Source organism: Vombatus ursinus, unplaced genomic scaffold, assembly GCF_900497805.2.
Source record: "Vombatus ursinus unplaced genomic scaffold, bare-nosed wombat genome assembly UNPS02014833.1, whole genome shotgun sequence".
NCBI lineage: Eukaryota > Metazoa > Chordata > Mammalia > Diprotodontia > Vombatidae > Vombatus > Vombatus ursinus.
Window position 1 is genome coordinate 431,133 of NW_020954611.1, and position 21,961 is coordinate 453,093.

Below are 21,961 nucleotides of genomic sequence, written 5' to 3' on the forward strand. Positions count from 1 at the left end.
TTCCTTCCTTCCTTCCTTCCTTCCTTCCTTCCTTCCTTCCTTCCTTCATTCTTTTTTTATCATTAACCTCTTTGAGGTATATGCTTAGCAGTGGGATACTTGAGTCAAAGAGTATGGACATTTTAGTGACTTTTTCTCCTAATTACAAATTGCTTTCCAAAATGCCTAGACCAATTCACATCTCCACCCACAGTGCATTAGTGTTCTTGTCTTCCCACAATCCCACCAACATTGACTTATCTAATTTTCAATCAATTAATAAACATTTATAAGCACTTACTATATGCCAGGCACTGTGCTATGTGCTGGGGATACAAAAAGAGGAAAAAGATGACTTTACTCAAGGAACTTACAATCTAACGGGGGAGAAAACATGCAAACAAATAAATACAAAGCAAGCTATAAACAGGTTAAATAGGAAATAATTAACAGAGGAATGACATTTTTTGTCATCTTTGCTAAGGTCATCTTTTTGGATGTGAGGTGAAACCTCAGTTTTAATAAAAAATCTGAATCTCTTCTTATTAGTGATTTGAAACATTTTTTCATATGATCATTAAGAGTATGCAATTCTTATTTTAGAGAACTCTGTGTTCATATCTTTGACCATAGGAACTCTTGAAGGCAATCTACTAAACTGTAGAATTGTACTATTGGAAGGAGAAGAAGAAAGCCATCCTGGAGAAATCTCATCATATCCGGGAACTTCCAAGTGAAGATTCTAGCACTTTTTTTTGTAGGTCCACATTTAGCTTGTTACTCCAACTTCCTTTTCATGTTAGTTGTGACATCTCTTGCTATGTGATCATGGTTATGACATCTATCCAGCAATCAAATCGTACATATTCTAAATTTCAAGAACCCTTATTGGAAAAGCAATGTCCAAAATTACTGGTTTAATTTAATTTGGTGAAGAGAAAGAAGGAAACAAATATAATGGTAATAATAATGATAGCTAACATTTATTTAGTGCTTACAATGTGCCAGGCACTATTCTAAGGGCATTACAATTATGATCTTATTTGATCCTCACAATAACCCTGGGAGGTAGGTGCAATTACATTTTATAGATGAGGAAACTGAGGTAAACAGAGGTTAAATGACTTGGCCCAGGGTCACATAGATAGTAAATGTCTGAGGGGTCTCAGAGACTCTTTCTTTTTCCTTTTCTTATTTTATTTTTATTTAGTATTTTATTTTTCCTGTGTTACGTGTAAAAACAATTTTAACATCATTTTAAAAACTTTTTGAGTTCCAAATTCTCTCCCTTCCTCCCTTCCTTACCCCCCCCTCCATTTAGAAGGCAAGCAACTTGATATAGGTTATACATGCATAGTCATCTAAAAATTTCCATAATGGTCATGTTGTGAAAGAAAACATAGACCAAAAAAGAAATGAACAAATAAACAAACAAACCCAAAACATCAAACCTCAAGAAAAATAAATAAAGCCAAAAAATATGCTTCAATCTGTATTTAGATAGCATCAGTAATTTCTCTGGGGATGGATAGCATTTGTTTTATTATTTCTTAATTTGTCACAAAGTCATTAACTTCCATTTGCTCAATTCTAATTTTTAAGGAATTATTTTCTTCTTTTTTTTGTACCTCCTTTTGCATTTGGTCGATTCTACTTCTTAAGGAGTTCTTTTCTTCAGTGAATATTTGTGCTTCTTTTTCCATTTGGCAATTTCTGCTTTTTAAGGCATTCTTCTCCTCATTGGCTTTTTGTACCTCTTTTACCATTTGGCTTAGTCTGTTTTTCAGGTGTTATTTTCTTCAGTATTTTTTTGTGTCTCCTTTACTAAGCTGTTGACTTGTTTTTCATTATTTTCTTGCATCACTCTTATTTCTCTTCTCAGTTTTTCCTCTACCTCTCTTATTTTATTTTCAAAATAATTTTTGAGCTCTTTCATGGCCTGAGACCAATTCTTATCTTTCTTGGAGGCTTTGGATGTAGGAGCTTTGATTTTAGTATCATCTGAGTGTGTGTTTTGATCTTCCTTGTCACCATAGTAACTTTCTATGGTCAGAATTTTTTTTTGTTGTTTGCTCATATTCCCAGACTGTTACTTGACTTTTAATTCTTTGTTAAAGTAGGACTCTGCTTCTAGGGGGAAGGACATACTGTACCACACTTCAGGGGTTTTGTATAGCTGTCTAGGACCCTGTAAGTTTTCAGTTCATGCCAAGGTGGTATGATCTTAAGGAGAGGTGTATTTACTGCTCTCCTAGCCTGTGCTCTGGTCTGTGAGTGACCACAAGCACTCTTTTTGACTCTGGAACTATGAGGGGGTTCCCTGGTTCACTGTGGCTGAAAGTTCTGGTGTGCTAGTGCTCATCCTCACCCTGGGAACTACCACCTAGGACTGCTACCTGGATCCAAGTATGGGCAGAGTAACAGAGTCCTGCCTCAGTGCTAGCAAGGAGACCTCTGTAATCTCCTTCTGACAGGTTGTTTGAGCCCCTTACCATCTGTGGGCTGAAAGCTCTGGAAGCAGCCACTGCTGCTACTGATTCAGTGGCTCCCAAGGCCTGCTTCTGGTTTGCTGAAGCCTGGTTCTGCACTGGCATGGCCTCTGCTGGACTGTACTTCTTTCTCACCCTGGTGCAATGGACCTTTCCTGCTAACCTTCTAAGTTGTCTTGGGCTGGGAAATGGCTTCACTCCATCTTTTTGTGGGTTCTGCTGCTCTAGAATTTGTTTAGAGTTATTTTTTGGAGGGTTTGGGGAAGAACTCAGGCAAGTCCCTGCCTTTACTCTGCCATCTTTGAGACTTTTTCTTTCTCCTATTTTAGAGAGGAGAAAATGAAACCTAAGGAGTACAAATTACAGGAGTTAATAAATATAAAGTTGGTCTTCAAAGGAGATGGAATCAAGGTGTTGCATAAGACATGCACTTTTGGCAAATGTGTGATTTTGTTTTGCTGGATTGCGCTTACTTGATACAAATAGTATGTTTTTATTGGGGCACAGGAACTTGGGAACATGGGTGGAGAGTGGAGGTAGCAACAATGCTGCCAAAAAAGAAGATAAGAAAGAAAAGAGCATCTGATACATTTTTAAGAGTGCACAGAAGAGAACAGAATGAAGTTCAGAGGGAGACACAGACAAGCAGGATAGCTTTGAAAGCAATATGTTGAGTTTGTTATATGTTTGTTATCTATTCAAAGGAAAAGGCAAGGGGTATTTAAGGGAAATTTGTAGATTCACATATAACCTTTTTTCTGCCAAATTTGTATGTAGAAATGTTCCTTTTTTGGTTATTCTTATATTCAGTGCAATAATATATTTAATTAAGAAAGAAAGAGTGGTATAGAGAAAAAAGCCACTACACTGGGTGTTAGGAAAGGTCTGCCTTAATCCTGGCTTCCACACTAATTTACTGGGTGACCTTGGGGAAGTTACTTCCCCTTCCTATATCAAGATGATCCCATGTGTAACACTTTTATTAGGAAACATCTTCTGTCTATCTTTAATTCAGTTTTGAATGCACTCATTCAAATATTCTGCCTTTGATAGAAAACTTAGTTTATATTGCTGTGAGGTCATTTTTATAATCTAAGTAGCTTTGAATTCAAGTGTATCTTATTTTTAAGGGAAAAAAGTGGGACCAGGAGAACATTGTATGCAGCAACAGCAACATTGTATGATGATCAACTATGGATGATTTAGCTCTTGGCAATACAGTGGTCTAAGATAATTCCAAAGGACTCATCATGAAAAATGCTATCCACTTTCAGAGAAAGAACTGATGGAGTCTGAATGCAGATAGAAGAATATTTTTCACTTTCTTTATTTTTTATGTTTTTTTCTTTTGATCTTTTTTCTTTCACAACATGATTAATATGGGAATATGTTTTACATGATTGCACATATATAACCTATATAAAATTGCTTACCATTTTAGGGAGGGAGGAAATTTGAAAATTAAATTTAAAAAAAGAACATTAAAATTTGTCTTTATGTGTAATTGGAAAAAGCAAAATATTCTTAAAAAAAGAAAAAAAGAAAAAGTGGTCACAGAACTAGGATGAATAAGTATTGTTTATATTATGATCAATAGACTCTCTTAGAATATGACTTAAGAATGAGATGCTAAAAATCAAATCTTCTAAAGCCTAAGACAGTACAAGGAAACCTTTTGGATTTCTGTGCCTTTCTGAGGGGTTATTGTGGGGATATGCTATGAATCCATTGTAATACTGAGGTGAGCATAGTTGCCTTCCGAGCCACTGTCCTGAGGTTAATCCACTGAATACTGTAGTATTAAGAAATGAGTATTGGGGGGAGGAGTTTGGGGAATATGCCTTTCTATGAGATTTGGCAACAAGTAGGGAAGGAGAAGAGGAACACAGCAGAGCTGAGGGATGAGGAGGGAAATTTACTTGCAGGATCAATTTGAGCAAGACACAGAACACTGTGACCCCCAGAGTAGTTACACATGGAGAAGGAAACCACAGGGATAATCAGCTGGGGAAAGGTCAGAGTGTTTTCAGTAACATAAGCAATTTTGCTTATTAGCAAATTGCTATGGAAGCTAACAGGTACCCTATTAGCAATTAACAAAAGCTCTGGACCCTCAGTAGTACACCCTTTGGAAGTTAAAAACACATGTGTCTAGTACACCGTGCCCATCACTGTTGTATACGCTCCTCTGAAGTGATGGATTATGAAAGTGTAAAAGGATGTGAGGGGAGGTGGTAGCAGAGCCACTTCAGGGCTCTCCACAGGAAAACACTGATTGATGATGTGCATTACAGTAATAAATATCACTTTTCTACCGGCTGGTATTCCAGGTGAATCTATGCAGCAACACACATCAGGAGCTCTGCCAATGAGGGGGTTTCTGTTGGTCACAGAAGGGGAATTTCTTAGAGATGGGAACCTTTGCTACAGATTTAGGGATTTAGGTGAGGGGCAGAGAGAGGCCTCCTGAATACACCCACCACAGGTGCTTAGGAGTAGGAGGGAGCAATCCAGACCATATGTTCTAGTCCCCTAGAGGCAGGTAAGTTTTGCAGTGGGCCTGGAGTCAGGAAGACCTTAGTTCAAGTTTCACCTCAGACACTTATTAGCTGTGTGACTCTGGGCAAGTCACTTAACTGCTCCCTGCTTTAGTTTCCTCAACTGTAAAATGAGGAGAATATTAGTTCTTACCCCCAAGGGTTATTGTGAGAATCAAATGAGATAATACCACAATAAAGTTCCTGGACCATAGTAGGTGCTTAATAAATACTTAATCCCTTACCCTGCTTTTCTAATTTCCACTTCCCATTGTCCTTGCATGGTATGGTTCAAAACTCTGAAGGCTTAATGCTTAAGGTTCCTTGGGTAGGTGAAATCTTTAGATGGAGAAACTTTATTTCCATGAAAAACGTATTTGATGTTATTTGAGTTTCCCTTTGATCAGCTGGAAACATTTTCCACATCCCTATCTCACCACGTGTAGGTCATGAGAAATCATCTCTTTTATGTGAGAAAGATTATTTGCCATGGTGATGTTCTTTATTGTCAAAGTATTGACTCAGCTGGCTTGTGCTAATCCTCTTATTTCATGTGTTACAGTTTCTAGGTAATGTGTTGGGGTGTTGTAAAGATGGGTGTTTGGTTTTATGTAAAGTAAAATCCCTTGATTATGAATCCCGATACAATAACCTAGAATGTGTAAGTAACCATTCATATTTGGGAAACACTGCATTTTGGGCTCAGCAAGCCCACATCAGGCTTTAGGAAGATGAGAAGCCCACTGCCATCCCTATTTTCAGATGATGAGAAGAGAGGGAAGTTACTCAGGGTTAATCAGTAAGTCAGCAGAGGAGCCTGCATCACAGCTGCCTAATCTTTTTGATGAGTTCCCCAGGACACCTTGCTCTTCTAGTTTAATGAGGCAAAGCTTAACATCAACTAACGAATGTCCTTGTGTTTCCTTATTTCACATTTGTTTTTGCTCAGCTTTTTATAGTTTAGTAGAACTTAAATATTTCTTTTCACTTTTTTTGCATTGGGTTTCCAAAATTTCATCTTTATTATAATGGATTTTCATAGCAGTGCAATGGCAAAATTCTGCAAATAAATCACATCCATTGTCACATAGAGGCAGAATAGTAAATATAGAGAAAACCCTTTGGGCTCCATTTTATTTCCTCCAAGGGCTGGAGTGTGCTGGAGGCAGCTAGAAACAGCTCTGAGATAGTTAAATTTTCTCTGCAAGCATTTAGACCTCAGAAATTGGCAACTGCTACAAATCAGGTTTTGATTTATTGTTTTGTTGATTTTTTAGACAAGAAGGTGATGTAAGAATGTTAATGAGGAATAAGGCTAGGAGTGTGTCATGCACACACACACACACACATATATATATATATATATATATTTTTTTTTTTTGGAATGGGAGAGAGAGCTGGTTATTAAAACATTTATCAGGACACTCCTGTCTAAGGGCTATATTCCTTTTTCCAATGAGTAGTATTCTAATGAACCATGACCCTGCCACCTCCTACCCTCCCTCAATAAAATTCTGGTTATACCTATTTTATCACATGAACATTTGGTTTCTTTTAGTTATTTGAAATAACCTGAATAAGATCATCTTTTGGAAAGTGGGAAAAGAGACAAATGTTAAAATTCAAAGTAGCCTGGGTTAATTTCAGCTATACACAATGTTAGCTGATGATAAAGAAGGCTATGAAATGTCAACTTCATAGGGCCAAATGAGATGTTCTATGAATAAGAATATTGGCCCGTAGCAAAGAGTGCCGAGCAGAAGTTTAATGCCCCTCAATGTAGAATGAAAAAAAAAGATGTATAGATTTTTTCTAGCATGATTTAATGACAAACAAGGAGCTTCTGCCAGGGGAGAGGAATGGCAGATATCCTGGAATCAGTTCACTTCATGAAGAGATGGTAGATGGATCACATAGGATATAAATAGAAAGATTCTGCAAGGCAACCAGCTTGAAGGTAACATCATAGAATTAAAATTTGAGAATTGAAAGGGACCTCAGAGGTCATCTGCTCTAACCCATACATGAAAGGAATCTCCATTTTAACATACTCAAAAAGTGGCCATCCAGCCTTTACTCAAACACTTCTAAGGGGGGTGGAACTCACAACCATTTGAGATCTCAGTGAGGATATCATGTCCAATTTTGCATATGATGTTTTAGGAAATGCATTAATAAGTTGAAGACTGTCTAGAGCAGCACCGTCAACATTTGCACCATGCCACATGAAGAGAGGTTGAAGCAGCTGGTAATGTTCAGTCTGGAGAAGAGATGATGTGGGGGGGGGCAGGAAAGGAAATGATAGTTTTCCTCATGTATTTGAAGGCCTGTCTTATGAAAGAGGGATTAGACTTGTTCTTTTGGCCCTGGGAAGCAGAAATAGGAGCAATGAGTAGAAGTAGCAAAGAGAGAAATTTAGGCTTGATGTCAGAAAAAAATGTCTAACAAGGAGAATCTAAAAGCATAATGGGGTTCCACATGCATACATACCCACCTGCACACTTATGCACATATATATATGTATATATACCTATACATATATACATGCACACACACAGACATACATATATTTCCCTTTTTTAACCAGCTGGAAGACTCTCAAGTTTCTCACAGGGGTCAAGAAACCTCTTAGGATCAAAGGACTAAAAGCTGGAAACAACCTTAGCTATTAACTAGTCCACTCTTTCCATTTTACAGGTGAATAAACTGAGGCCCATTGAGGCTATAGGATTTTTTCCCTAGGTCATATAGATTACAATTAGGAGTAGAGTCAGGATTGAAACCCAACTCTTCTGATTTCAGAGTCAGTGATCTTTTCCCTATGCCGCCACATGAGTTGGAACCGAGAGTTGGTCTTTTGCCTATCAGATCAGGTGGTCAAAATGTGCTTGTAAAATATACTGAAGTTTTGTTTACGAGCAGTTTAATTAGAATTTTAATTATGTACCACCAGATGGGCCTAGATAGAACAATGGTTGGTTCTAGTACTGACTCTTCAGATTATTCTTTTCCAAGTCACAGAGCAAAATCTACAAGTTGTTTTTCATGGAATGTATTTCTAGCTAAGTTTTTTGTGATTTATGTAAGTTTGTGTACTGCCTCCAGAATGCTGCATGAGTCCAGGTGGCTATCATTCATCAGCTGGGGAAGGCCTGACTCCTGAGAGCTTTCCCCTTTGCTGCTTTTAATCTCGTTTGCAAATATGTTGCTTTCAAGAGATTCGTAACAGGATTGAGGATATATGGTTTTATGCTGCCAGGGAGTGAAGGACTAATTTCCTCCTAGTCACTTCTGGACTCAAGCTCACGTTTCCAATCTCGTAGCAGAAAGCAGAATGACAATGATGAAAGAAGCATATATTCATATAACAATGAAATTGCATAGGGGCTTAGTGAAAATGAGTGATTTATTTTTAGCAAAACTGCTTGCTAAAATTTCAAATTCACAATGGACCCTTTTTAATTACTCATTTTCTTTCCAAGAGTTCTCTTATGTACACATTAATATTTTGATGAATACCATTGTATGGTATTAAATATCCAAAATTTAGAGGAGCTAAATTTCCCAGAATAAGACTCCAAGGTGGTGCTTTTTAAAATAAATATATGCTCTTAGAGATAAAAACACTGAGCTTAAACTTAGATTCCAGGCCAATACAACAGTTACAGATGGAGTAATCCAAGTATAAATAACTCACATTTCCATAGTATGTTACAATTTCAAAGTACTTGCCTTACATCAACGCTGTGAAGCACGATAGGAAAATACTATTATCACCATTTTGTGGATGAGCAAACTGAGAATCAGAGAGGTTAAGGGAAGTTTTCTGAGGCCTTTTTCAAAGTAGACATTCCATGGTTTATGACTTCAAGATCACATGGCTAATGGAATACCTGGGTTTTGAACTCAGAGCTTTTGACTCCAAGTTCAGTATTCTTTCCAGTATACCATGCTGTGCTTAGAGTAAATAAGAGACTTACTCTATTTGCTGTTGCATAGAAATTGTTGCTTGTATTCCTGTGAGGGATATAATACATGTATAATTACTATTGTGATAACAGGGCTTCCATGATATTCAACTTTAGGGGTCCCTTGCTCTGGATTCTTGAAGGCTGTATGGGTAGAGTGCAAACTCTGGCAGATTCTTTTAGGCTAGAAATGCTTGAAGTATGGTCTTGGGAAAAAGCTACTATTTTCCCAAGATTAGCCCAACTAAGTATAGAAGTTTGGCCACAGCAACCCATGAAACAAAGTAAAATACAACATAACCTTCAGTCCTGGGTGACCCTCTTATGTTTCCTGGTGCGCTGATGGTTACAGAATGGCAGAAAAGAGAGAAGAGGTTGGTAAATCTGTGTGTTCCATTAGTATCTGTAAGATGGCCAGGGAACTAGAGGAAGGACCCAGCAAACTGAATGAACCCCTTGTAGCAAACTTATAGTAGACCATGTAAAAAAGATGTAGAAGATGAACAGGTAAATAGGGATTGTAAAATGAATCATTGGAGGGAATCCATGAAATCCCACATCCATTCAAGTATTTCACAATGCAAAAGAATGGTGCTATTGCTAAGAACAAATGCTTAGGAAAGGTTAGTTATCTTTGAATGTACAATGATCAATCTTCTGTACAAAATGAATGTACCTTCTGTCGAATCCCTGTATGTTAGCAGGGGTTGGAGCTAAAGTGTGGAGATGATTAGGGGCAGGGCCTAGGGGAAGGACTCTCTGAGTGGAAGTCATACTATTTCATGATAGAATTCATTGAAACCAAATCCAAGAGCCCACATAGTCTGGGAGAGCAGCAGGTATTGGTGAGATGACTGTCTCCATGTAACTTATGTGAGAGTCACTCTTCTCTTATGGTAGTGACTCTAGCCATAACCCCCATTGGCTCTGCTGCACAGATGTGTTGCTGGCCTGAACATCTTCATAATATTTGGTTTAATAGTTAAGAATGTCTTGTTCTATTCTAGGTGTGGCTTTTTCTTTTTCTCCCATTTTTTTTCTCATTTCATATGTTTGTTCAGGTACTAGGGCATTATGCATAATCAAATCTGTGAATTGAGAGGGACCTTAGAGATTATCTAGTAAAGTCTCTATCTGAATTACCAGTCCACTTCCATAACATCCATGATTTATAGTCATTTCATTTTTTCTTCAGTATCACCAGGGACATTCCCTCTCGAGGTAGCCCATGCCATCATTGGACAACTCTGATAATCATTACAGGAATTTTAGTTGTTCCTTCTACTAGGTTCATATTTCTCTCCCTTAAGTTGTCACCCTAACAATGCTAGTTCTATCAATTGAGATAAGGCAAAATAAGTACAATCCCTTTTTTGCCTGATTGCATGTTAAATACTTAAAGATGGTGATTATGCCCCTTCCCCCTTTTCTACCTCTCAAGTTTCTTTTTGTTTTGGCTGAGTACTCCTACTTCTTTCAAATGATGCTTACATGGCATAGTCTAGAGTTCCTTTACGATGTTGGTTGATTTCCTCTGGTCATACTTTTAACTTTTTAATATATCTCTTAAAATTGAGACTAAGAACTGAATGTAATCCTTTAGATATGGTCTGGCCAAGACAGAGTCATTGGTACTATAGCTTTCTTTCTTTTTTTTTAAAATTTTTTTTTTAGGCAGTTGGGGTTAAGTGACTTGCCCAGGGTCACACAGCTAGTAAGTGTCAAGCGTTTGGTCTGAGGCCAGATTTGAACTCAGGTACTCCTGACTTCAGGGCCAGTGCTCTATCCACTGCACCACCTAGCTGCCCCTTCTAACTTTCTTTAGAAAAAAAATTGATGGTTTTTTTTTGACATCATAGTCATTTCCCAATAACCTGATCCAGAAGTCTACCTCGTATGAAAGAACAACAATTAACCAAAACAAACTGACATATTAACCACATCTGGTAGCCTATTTAACCTTCCATATCTGTATTCCACTGCCTCTCAATCATGAGGTAGGAAAAAGATTGCATCATCAATTGTCTGGAATTAAGATTAGTCATTCCATTGATCTGAATTCTGACATTTTAAAGTGGTGTTTCCCTTTACATTATAGTAGTCATTGTGTGTATCGTACTCTTGATTCTACTTTCTTCACTCTATGTCAATTAAAAGAAAAACTCATCTCAGGTTTTCCTGAATTCCTCATATTCTTAATTTTTGCCATGTAACACAACATTCTACTGTATTTGTGTAGCATATTTCATTTGGATATTCTCCAATTCATGGCTATCCACTGGGGTTCTTTTTTTTTCTTCTTCCAAAAGTGCTGCTATGAACATTTTGCTGTATATGAAAATTTCCCCTATGTATTTGACCTTCTTGCTATCCACTATTTTATTCAGGACATGTCAATTGTTGTAGGTTAAGACTATATTTATATTTTTTTAGGGCTAATGCTGATAATGCTTCAAATAGTAATAATTTACATTTCCATAGTTTTTAAGTTTCAAAAGGAGCCATCTCATCCATGGTCTCAATTTAATTCCCCCCGAAATAATCACATCATTAGTGATTAGAGACTTAGAATGGACTTGCCAATATAGAATAAGAAAGCTACATACACAGTATAACATACTCCGTATGCTGGCAATGTGATTGATTGGGATTATAAGGTTCTAGTGAACCTGAGCAAGGTCCATTTGCTGCACTTCTCCCTATTCCTTAAGGAGGTCACTCAAGGGCACTTATTGATTCATTTTCCTCTGCTCTTTTTCTAAAATTGGCCACTTCCTTTCCTTTTTGTCCTGAGCCTTCTTGTTGATGTTGCTACTGTTTCTTGTCTCAACTGCTTTAAATGACTACTCTTTTGCCTTCTTACCTGCAGCTTCTCCATTACCAGCTTTTTGGAGAATGCCACTATCTGCTACCCTTGTCTGTCTCACTGCCCTGATTATTCTCCCTTCTCATTGAACTTCAGTTTGGCTTTCTTCTCATCTTTTGTATCACTTTCCCAAGTCATATCTCTATATTAAGGCTATTTGCCTCATGTGCACTTATCTTATCCTTACACTGAGTTCAATTGTGTGAGATTTCACTTTGGCTACCCTTTTTGGTGGATGTGAGGTGATATTTTCCCCCGATACGGTGGTAGTAGAATTATGGCTCTTTTTACTTAAAAAATGATTTGGGTCTTTAAGCCTCTTGCTCTGTCCATTCACTTTGTTTGGGTTTTTGTCTTTTTTGACTCCATCCCATCCCAGAATCTTTTCCTTGGGCTCCTTTTTATGTTCTTAATCTCTGAGACTTTCTCATTCCCTGAGTTCCACTAATCATAAGGAAAGCCCCTTAGTTGCTGAGTATTTTTTTGGGGAGGGGGTAGAAGGGGTGTTTTTTTTTCTGCCTATTCCTTTGGATTGTAAGGATTCATGGAAGAGTGATAACTTCTGGAGATCAGTATAATCTGATGCATTTATACAAATGTGCAGGTGGTGTGACTCACAAGGTTTTGCTGTTTTATGGTTAAAAACCAGTACATGGTTTCTACAAGAGCATCCAGATTCAGAGATGATGTTGAGAACTTGAGTGACAAGCAGTAAAATCTCTCTAATCCTGACCAGTTGGGATAAAGTCCTATCTGAATTACTGAGAACTCAGCATTCTAGAATCTAGATGAAGAAAGGCATTTGTATGCCTTTGAGAGAGTAATAATAACATTCATATAGTGCTTTAAAGTTCACAAAATTCTTTACATGCATGACTTGAATGAATGGATGGATGATAAAGCATGTGTTAAATGGATAATATGCACCAGACATAGTAGAATACAAATACAAGAAAGCAAGAAAGTCTCTGCTCTCAAAGAGCATATATTCCAATGAGAGAAAACAACAAAAGCGTTAAAGGGAGCAGGAAAAGAGAAAGATAGATATAAGATAAGACTCTTACTCACTTGTAAGAGCCCAGGGTGATATTAGGAGCAGAATTCCAGATTCCTGTGGGAGGGGGATAATGAAGTTGTAGAAGATTGCAGGGTGTAGGTAGTATGGTTTGGAAATAGCCCAGGCATGATCTTCCCAACATCCCAGTGAAGTAGGTACTATAGGTATTTTTAGAAATGAGGATAATGAGTCTCAGAGTCTTGCCCACAGTGCTAGAAACTAGTAAATATATGAATTCAAAGCTGAGTTATGATCTTCCTAATTCCAGGGCCAGCATTCTATCTACTCCCTCACTATACATTGACAAGTACTAAAAATATATTCCTAAGTAGAGAACTTAACAGATCCGCTTAAATGAACAGAAAACATACAACACTATTTCAAAGATCTTTGATTTCATTGCCAGGGGTATTTTCCCCAGAAACATAAATGACAGTACATTTACACCACATTATATAATCTGTAAGAGTTGGTTGTGGTTGAAAAATGTATCAGTATTTCATCAAATCTTCTGGTAATGTCTTCACACTTAGCTATAATGTCCTTTGGATGACATATATACTGCCCACCATTACTTAAATCCTCTCCAAATTGGAAGAACTTGCCAGGACTTGCATTATGATGGGGTGGCCTTCAAGAAGCCAGGTTCACCTTCATGTCATAATAAGGCATTGGAGTAAAACTTTAGTGGAGGAAGGAATAGAAAATATTATTTATTATGAAAATAGTTCAATTCAATAAACATCTATTATATATTCAATAAACATCTATTAAGGTACTATTTTGTGCTGTGGGATACAAAAACTGGGAGTAGGACTGCAGTATACAGTATACAAATAAGCAAAAAGTATATAAAATATAAAGTTTTAAGAGGAACAGAGTGCTAATAATTGGGTAATTAAGAAAAACCCTGAGTAGAGAGCCATGGTGCAGCTAGGTGGTGTAGTGGATAGGAGTATTGGGCCTGAAGTTAGGAATACCTGAGTTCAAATCTGGCCTAAGATACTTACTAGCCATGTGACCTGGGCAATCACTTAACTTCGTTTGCCTCAATTTCCTCATCTGTAAAATAAGCCGGAGAAGGAAATGGTAAACCGCTCCAGGATCTTTGCCAAGAGAACCCCAAATAGGGTTATGAAGAGTCAGACACAACTGAACAACAATGATAGGGAAACACTGAAGAATTTTTTGAGCAAGGAAGTTATAGAGTCAGATCTATATTTTAGAAATCTCAATTTGATAGCTGGGTGGAAAATGGAATGTCAAGGGGCAAGGAAGCTAGTTTGGAGAGTATGGCAACAGTTTAGATGAGTGGTAATGAATGCAGGAACTATGGGAGAAACTGGACCCTTTCCATCTTTCAATTCTTTTAAAACATTCCTTGCCTCTGTGTTCTCTATGGTCTGACTTTCTGTCCCTTGAGAATTAAGCTCCATCTCTCATCTCTGTGTCTTGCACTAGCTTTCACCCATCACTAGAATGTTTTCCCTCCTAACTTTTGCTTGTTGAATCCCTGGCTTCCTTTAAGACGCTCATGTGCCAGTGCCCGGTTTCCCCCGCTGAATGCTTTCTTCACCTATATTCCTGTCCCTCTACTCTCTCTATATCTTGTACGTACCCAATGATGTATATATTATCTGCTCTGTCAGAATGTAGGTTCCTTGAGAGTAGGAAATATTTCTTTTCTCTGTATTAGCACACTAATTGACACACAGTAAGCACTTAATAAATGCTTATTGAATAAGGTGGAGAGAAAGGGGAAAGATAACAGGCAATATGGTGGAGATACATAATTATAGTGTCCAAGTATTTAAAAACAGTTTTGTTAAAATTGACTAAAATATGTCCCCTGAAATATTGTTCACTAGCCATTATGAATTAGTTAAAGTTTAAAAGAACTTGATTTCCTTGGAGATGGAAGTATTTATTTATGTGCTCTGGTTGGGGTTGAAGTTGGTAGAGCAGGAAAGTTCTATATGTTAATCTCATAACGGAGAGAAGCAAAATAGTAAATAGAATAGAAAGCCAAGAATATGAAACAAGGAATATGGGAAAATCAAGTTACTTTAGACTAGGAAGTAGAGAGGACAGGCAGGCTCTAGATCTTTCACTCTGTGGTCAATATAGATCTAGGAGTTAGGACAACTATTAAGGTGAGAGGAGATGCTACAAAAGTCAGGTAGATAAGCCAGGACCAAAGCTTTTCCCAAATGACAGATTTTATCACCTGTAGCATGCTTTCTAGAGACATGTTCCCTTTTTAGCTGGACATATATGTGTCGGTCACACTCTGTTTCATAAAGGGGCTATGCTGTCAACTAGTAGGACCCACATGGACAAAGGTTACCATATGTACCACCTGCCTTGTTAGTCTTTATCAGTTACTATAGCTTCATTAATTTTTCTGTATAAGGTGATGGTGGCACACAGGATACAGGGCCAACTGGATGTCAGGAAAAGAAACAATATAACTGGGCCTCTGGCTGCTATATTATGCAAGTTGTGAATATTGGACTTTTTCTTCCAGATTTTATTGTCAGGAAACTTAACCATCACCCCTTAATCCTTCCTCATCACAGAGAACTGCACCTCACTGACCTTGAGTGATACTATTATGTGTGAGATCTACTTTGAAAAACTGTTTTCAGAGCAATGTTTTTTTTTTTTTTTTAAGAAATGTCTTTTACTTAGTGACTCACAAGGGGTTCATCTTTCTTTTCAATTACATATCAAAGGGGTATATAAAATGTGTGATGAAATCATCAAAACCTCTTCATTTCACAGCCAAATATTACTGAACTATGAATAGGAAAGGAACAAATTAGCCAAAATTGAAGAGACTTCACAGAAAGAATACACCTTTTTTCCCCCTAAACAAATAACAATGTGATTATTCCCTTGCCTGGCATATGCCCAAAGTAGGTATACCCTTTCCTTACATTACTCTGGCCAACAGTGAAATAGAATCTACAAACACTTCTCGAGAACTAATTTTTTTGTATAGTACTCTGGGGTACTCTAGGTAGTTTGCTGTGGACAAATAGCTCTATTGAAAGAGTATGCTGTTGGATTGTTGTGGAATTTGGTATTTTCTCACATGTCTTAGAGCTTCAAACATAGCTCAGGAAGAGGAGCAGTTTAGGTCTGTAATGACTGATTTAGAAAGGTAGGAATTGATCAAGAGTTAGATTAGTGTGCTAAAAAAAGATCTCTCTCTTAGACACAGTTACTATGCCAAACATCTGCCTGAAAAGTGGTTATAAATATTGAAACATGGACTGTGGCATGGTAGACAGAGCACTAGGCCTAGAATCTGAAAGACCTGAGTTCAAATATGACCTCAAATACTTACTTGCTGTATGACCCTGGGTATGCCACTTCATCTCTCTCTGCCTCAGTTTCTCAATTGTAAAATGGGGTTAGTAATAACATCTACCTCAGAGTGTTGCTGTGAGGATTAAATGAGATAATATTTGTAAAGTGCTTAGCGCAGTGCCTGCAATGCAGTAGGTGCTTAATAAATGTTTTTTCCTTTACTCCCTTCTCTGATTTCTAAATTCTACCCATCCTTCAAAACCCTTTGCTTAAGACTCACTTCTTCCATAAAGTCATCCCTGTCTACATGAGCCTTCTTCTGAACTTCCTTGTTTTTATTACTCATTTGGTATTCACCATATAATGTCTTGTAGTATCATTTTTTTTTCATGCATATAGATCTTGTCTCTAAACTAGATTATAAACTCCTTGAGGGCAGCGATTATTTGGTTTTTATCTTTGTGTCCTTAGTACCTAGGGGTTATCTCATACACACCAGGTACTTAATAAATGTTTGTTGAATTATACATCTTTATAGTGCCAGTAATTTGCACATAGGTCATCAATAACCATTTGTTGATTAATGAAATGATAAGGTACTTTCTCTAGATATGTTGGTAGAGGCTTGTGAAGGAGTGTGGGAGATGACAAACTGGACTAATAATGGACATTTACATTGGGCTTTCAAGTTTACAAAACACTTTAGACTCATGATCTCATTTTAGCCTCATAACAAGTCTTTGAGTAGCTATGGAAGGCTCAATGTTAAAGTTGGAGGGGACACTAACACATGGAATAATAGATCTGGAAGGGACATAATAAAACATAGAATGTTTCCACATCAAATGTTAGGGCAAAAAAGTCCTTGGAGCCACTTGGACCAACCCCTTGATTTTGGGATCAACCCCTTCAGTTTGTAGATGAGCAAACAGGAACATAGGTAATGTTCTGGATTTTGAAAGATTTGTGTTTCCATACTACAATTGGGTCAACTTTAAAATATGATTTGTTAGACATTTACTGAATTTTGTATTTTCTTACACATACCAGACCTTCAATTAGAGATAGCCTTTAAGGTCAAGTAACTTGAATAGATGATGGGTAATTCTGGAAGGTCAGTATCGGTGAGCAGTGAGGTTGATTTTTGGGGAAATTATTTCTGTCCATGCCAAAGATCTGGCTCAAAAATGACTCCAAACATCTGGATGTTTAGTAGCACTTGTAATGAAAGCATTCAGTTGATTAACAGAGTTACTCACTTTTTTACTGACTATTTTGGCCTCATGCAGATTCAGTCTTAATAACTTGCTAATTGCATTTCCATTTGGAAAGGAACACAGGTGTTGGAAGAGGATTTTTCTTCCAACCCTAATTCCCTGAAAATCAAGGCTGGCTACCTTCTCCTTTCTTTGGTACAGACACTAGAAGTTTGGAGACATCATTTAGAAATATATAAATGTTTCCGCGGAGCAACCTTGACATATTAACAAGGAAATTATCAACATAAAGAATTGAATTTGTAACATCTGTATGATTGATATTGGCTAATAAGATGTATTCCTAGACCTTATTCCTATATCTCACAGGGAATAGTGATTAAACCTTTATTTTTGTTGTTCAATTGTTTCAGTCATGTCTGACTCTTTTTGGCCCCCATTTGGGGTTTTCTTGGCAAAGGTACTGGAGCAGTTTGCCATTTCCTTCTCCAGCCCATTTTACAGATGAGGAATTGTAACAAACAGGGTAAAAAACTTGCCCAGGGTCACACAGTTAGTGTCTAAGACCAGATTTGAACTTAGGAAGATGAGTCTTCCTGATTCCAAGCCCAATGCTCTATCCACTGTACCACCTAGCTGCCTTTATTAGCACATGCTTTAACAAAATCTTAGAAATCATACTTCTACAGTGAATATCTCTTTAAGAAGCAATGAAATTAGCTAGAAGAAGGATGTGTGGTAGGTAGAGGGCCAGTCTGGGAGAAATGATCATAGAATCATAGATTTAAGACTGTAAAGGACTTTCAGGGCTATCCAGGCCAATCCCTTCGTTTTAAAGTCAAGGAAATTAAAGTCCAAAGATGCCAGGTGTTTTGACCAAGGTGATGCACTTAATAAGTAGCAGAGTCACTCGGTGGTTCTGACTTCAATGTGAGACTCTTCACTCTGGTGGCGTACACTGGTGACATTCAGATGGCACTGAAGCTGCTTTGTGCTGTTGTGATTGAGGAAGACCATTGTAACTGTGGCTGTTCAGCATTTAATGAGTTTCCCATCAGTTAAGCACTGTTGTTCCCTGTGGTTCTAGGGAAGGTTTTACTTAAGAGTTAAAAACTAGTGCAGGTACTCTATGCAGGGAACAGAAGTCAAAGCCCTCTTCCCTTGATCTTTGTGTACTGCATTGTTCTTATCTGTCCTAAGAGCTTCACTTTTACTGGAAAATGCTACAGACTTGGAGGCAGGAGACCAGGCCCAGCTTTGCCTTTTTTGCATGATGTATGAGCTGCTATGCAAGCCTATTGTGAGGATTGAATTAGATTAAGTGCATAAATTGTTTTGTAAACATGAAGTGCTCTGGAAATGGGAGCTGGTATAGGTGCTTATTACGTGCTAAGCGTTATGTACTAAGTGCTTGGGATACAAAGACAAAGATGAAACCATCTCTGCCGTCAGGATCTTCTAATGGGGGAGATAACATGTACATTATATACATACACACATACACATACATACATACATACATACACACACACGTGTGTATATATACACACACACATACAAACATATGTATATATAAAAATATATATGACATAAAAAAAGAAGTTAGGTGGTATAGTAGTTAGAGCACCGGGCTTAGAATCAGGAAGATTCATCTTCCTGAATTCAAATCCTACCTGAGACACTCACTAACTGTGTGACTCTGGGCAAGCCACTTCACCCTGTTTGCCTCAGTTACTTCATCTGTAAAATGGGCTGGAGAAGGAAATGACAAACCACTCCAGTACCTTTGCCAAGAAAACCCCGAATGGGGGTCACAAAGAGTTGGACACGACTGAAATGACCGAACAACAAAGACATATAGACAGTAGACTCTAGGTAATCTTGGACAAGAAGGCATCAGTGTCTGGGGAGACCAGGAAATTACTCCTGTAGAAGGTAGCCCTTGAATCAAGCCTTTTAGGAACAGAGATTCTATGAGGCAAAGATGAGGAAGGGAAGAACATTTTTGGCAGGAGAATAGTCATAGATATAGAAGATAGAGAATATTGGCATGTAGACCAATTTTACAATTGTAGAGTATGTGGAGGGAAGTAGTATAAAAAGACTGGAAAAGCAAGAAGGGGTCAGGTTGCGAAGGGCTTTAAATGCCAGATATAGCATTTTATATTTCATCCTGGAGGTAACAAGGAGCTACTGGAGTTTGAGTAAGGGGAAAGGGCAACATAGACTTACACTCTATTTTATTGTTTTGTTGCAATGATGTCTTTGCATGGTTTATTGAACAAAGGGCCATTTTCAGAAATACAGCACTAATTACATTTGTTGAAGAAAGATTAAGCAATTTAGAATTATAGTCTCTAGTGATTTAGACACAAAATTTTTGGAGTGTACATGGAGTAGTTTGAGGAAGAAGAGAGGTGGTAGGTGTGAGCTTCAGGAAATTTTCTTTGATGGTTGAGTGCAGGATGACTTGAAGAAAGGAGAGACTTGAGGCAGGGAGACCAATTAGAAGACCATTATCATAGTTCAGATGACGGGGGTAAGTACCTGTACTAGTGTGCTGGATTTTTTGAGTGGAGAGGACAGGACATGTTGAGAGATGTTTGTGAAGGTAAAAACAACAAGATTTGACAATGGCTTGGACATATGGAATGAATGTGAGTGAGGAATTGAATTTGGTACCAAGGTTGGGAGCCTAGGAAACTGGGAAGAAGGTCACGTTCTCAACAGTAATAGTAAAAGTTGGGGGGAAAGGAGGGTTTAGGGAGTAAGATGATAAATTATTTTTTGAATGTTTTGAATTTGAGATACCCAAGGGACATACTATTTGAGATGTCCAAAAGTCAATTGTTGACATAGGACTGGAATTGAACAGAGAGAATTGGGCTAGGATATATATATATAGGTCTAGGATTCCTCAGCACAGAGATGATAATGGAACCCATGGTTGTTGATAAGATTGCCAATCAAGGCCTGGTTAGAGTCTGTTCTACATTAAAAGCCAAGCTTATATCCTATGGTCCCATGATCCACACTCCCATGCACAAGGTATTTAAATCCAGTTTCTTCATTTGTAAAATGGGGAAGTATGGGTGGGATGAACACTAAGGCCACTCCCATCCCAAATCCTATGATCTGTAAGAGGGGAATAATATTGCTCCTGACTCTTTCAATAGGTGGTCATGAGAAAAGAACTTTAAAAATAAAGCACTGTATAGATATGCAATATTATTATAGCCTGAGAACAAATAGTTAATGCTGCTTTCATTTCCTTTGTGAACTACCAAGTAAAAAAGATGATAGTTTTCTTCCTAGGAAAATCTCATGTCTTCCTTAGATTTTCTGAAGGAATACATAAATATGAGAGTGTGCTAAAATAATTTAAAATTCAGTGTGATTGGGTTTTTGCCAGCAGTATGCTACCTATCATCTTCCATGGCTATTCTCAAATTCTTTAATTTTTCCAAAATTATAATTGGCAAGTGCAACCCACCCTCTCTCCCCACACTCTTGTAAATGTCCCTCCCCTCTGTTCAAAGTTTGATTTGAAAATGAAAACAATTGACAACAAATATGAATTTATCTTAAGAAAAATATTCTCAACTTATGAGTGTGTTGTATTCATAAAAGCCAGATGAACAAGATGCTACTGTTATTTGTGATATTCCAGATAAATAAAATCTCCATAATTTGTAGAAACAAATATAATTCGTGAACCATCCAAGCCCCATTAGGGTCTTTATAGTTTTAAAAATAGAATAATATATGTAGAGTGCAGAGGCCCCTTAAAGGTCATCTATTCTAGCCCTCTCAATTTACAAATAAAAAAAACTGAAGCCCAGGAAGTGCAGTGACTTGCTCAAGGTCATAGAGATAGTAAATAGCAGAGATGGGATTTGATTCCAGGTACTCTGATGGCAATTCCATTATTTTTTTCTATTACATTTGAGGATATAGTGCTGGACTTGGAGTCAGAATAACCTCAGTTCAAATTTTGCCTCAGATATTTAATAGCTAATGTGACCCTTGGCAAGTCATGTAATGTCTTTCAGCCTCAACTTTAGTCCACAATTTCCTCATCTATAAAATGGGAATGAATAATAACACTTACCTCACAAGGTTGGTGTGAAGATCAAATGAGACCATATAAGCAAAGTGCTTTGAGGAACCATATAAATATTGGTTATTATTTTTATTATGTTTAATCATACTGCCTCCCAATCAATAAATTGAAATGTCTATTGGATACTTCTTTGTGTTCAGAACCATGTGGAGTGTTGTGAAGAAATTAAATGTAGTTGGCATATTGACTGAGGGATGAAAGAGTGAGTTATTGGAAAAGAAGGAAGCCAGAGAGAAGGAAGAACATGATGGCAGGTATGAACCAATCCATCTTTCTTTTCCCAGTCCTCCACTTTGGAGGGACTTTGCTATCCATGTAATTCCCCACCTCCTTTGGGAAACCCAATAGACTTTGTTCCCATTTCACATTGATCTCTCTCTCTCTCTCTCTCTCTCTCTCTCTCTCTCTCT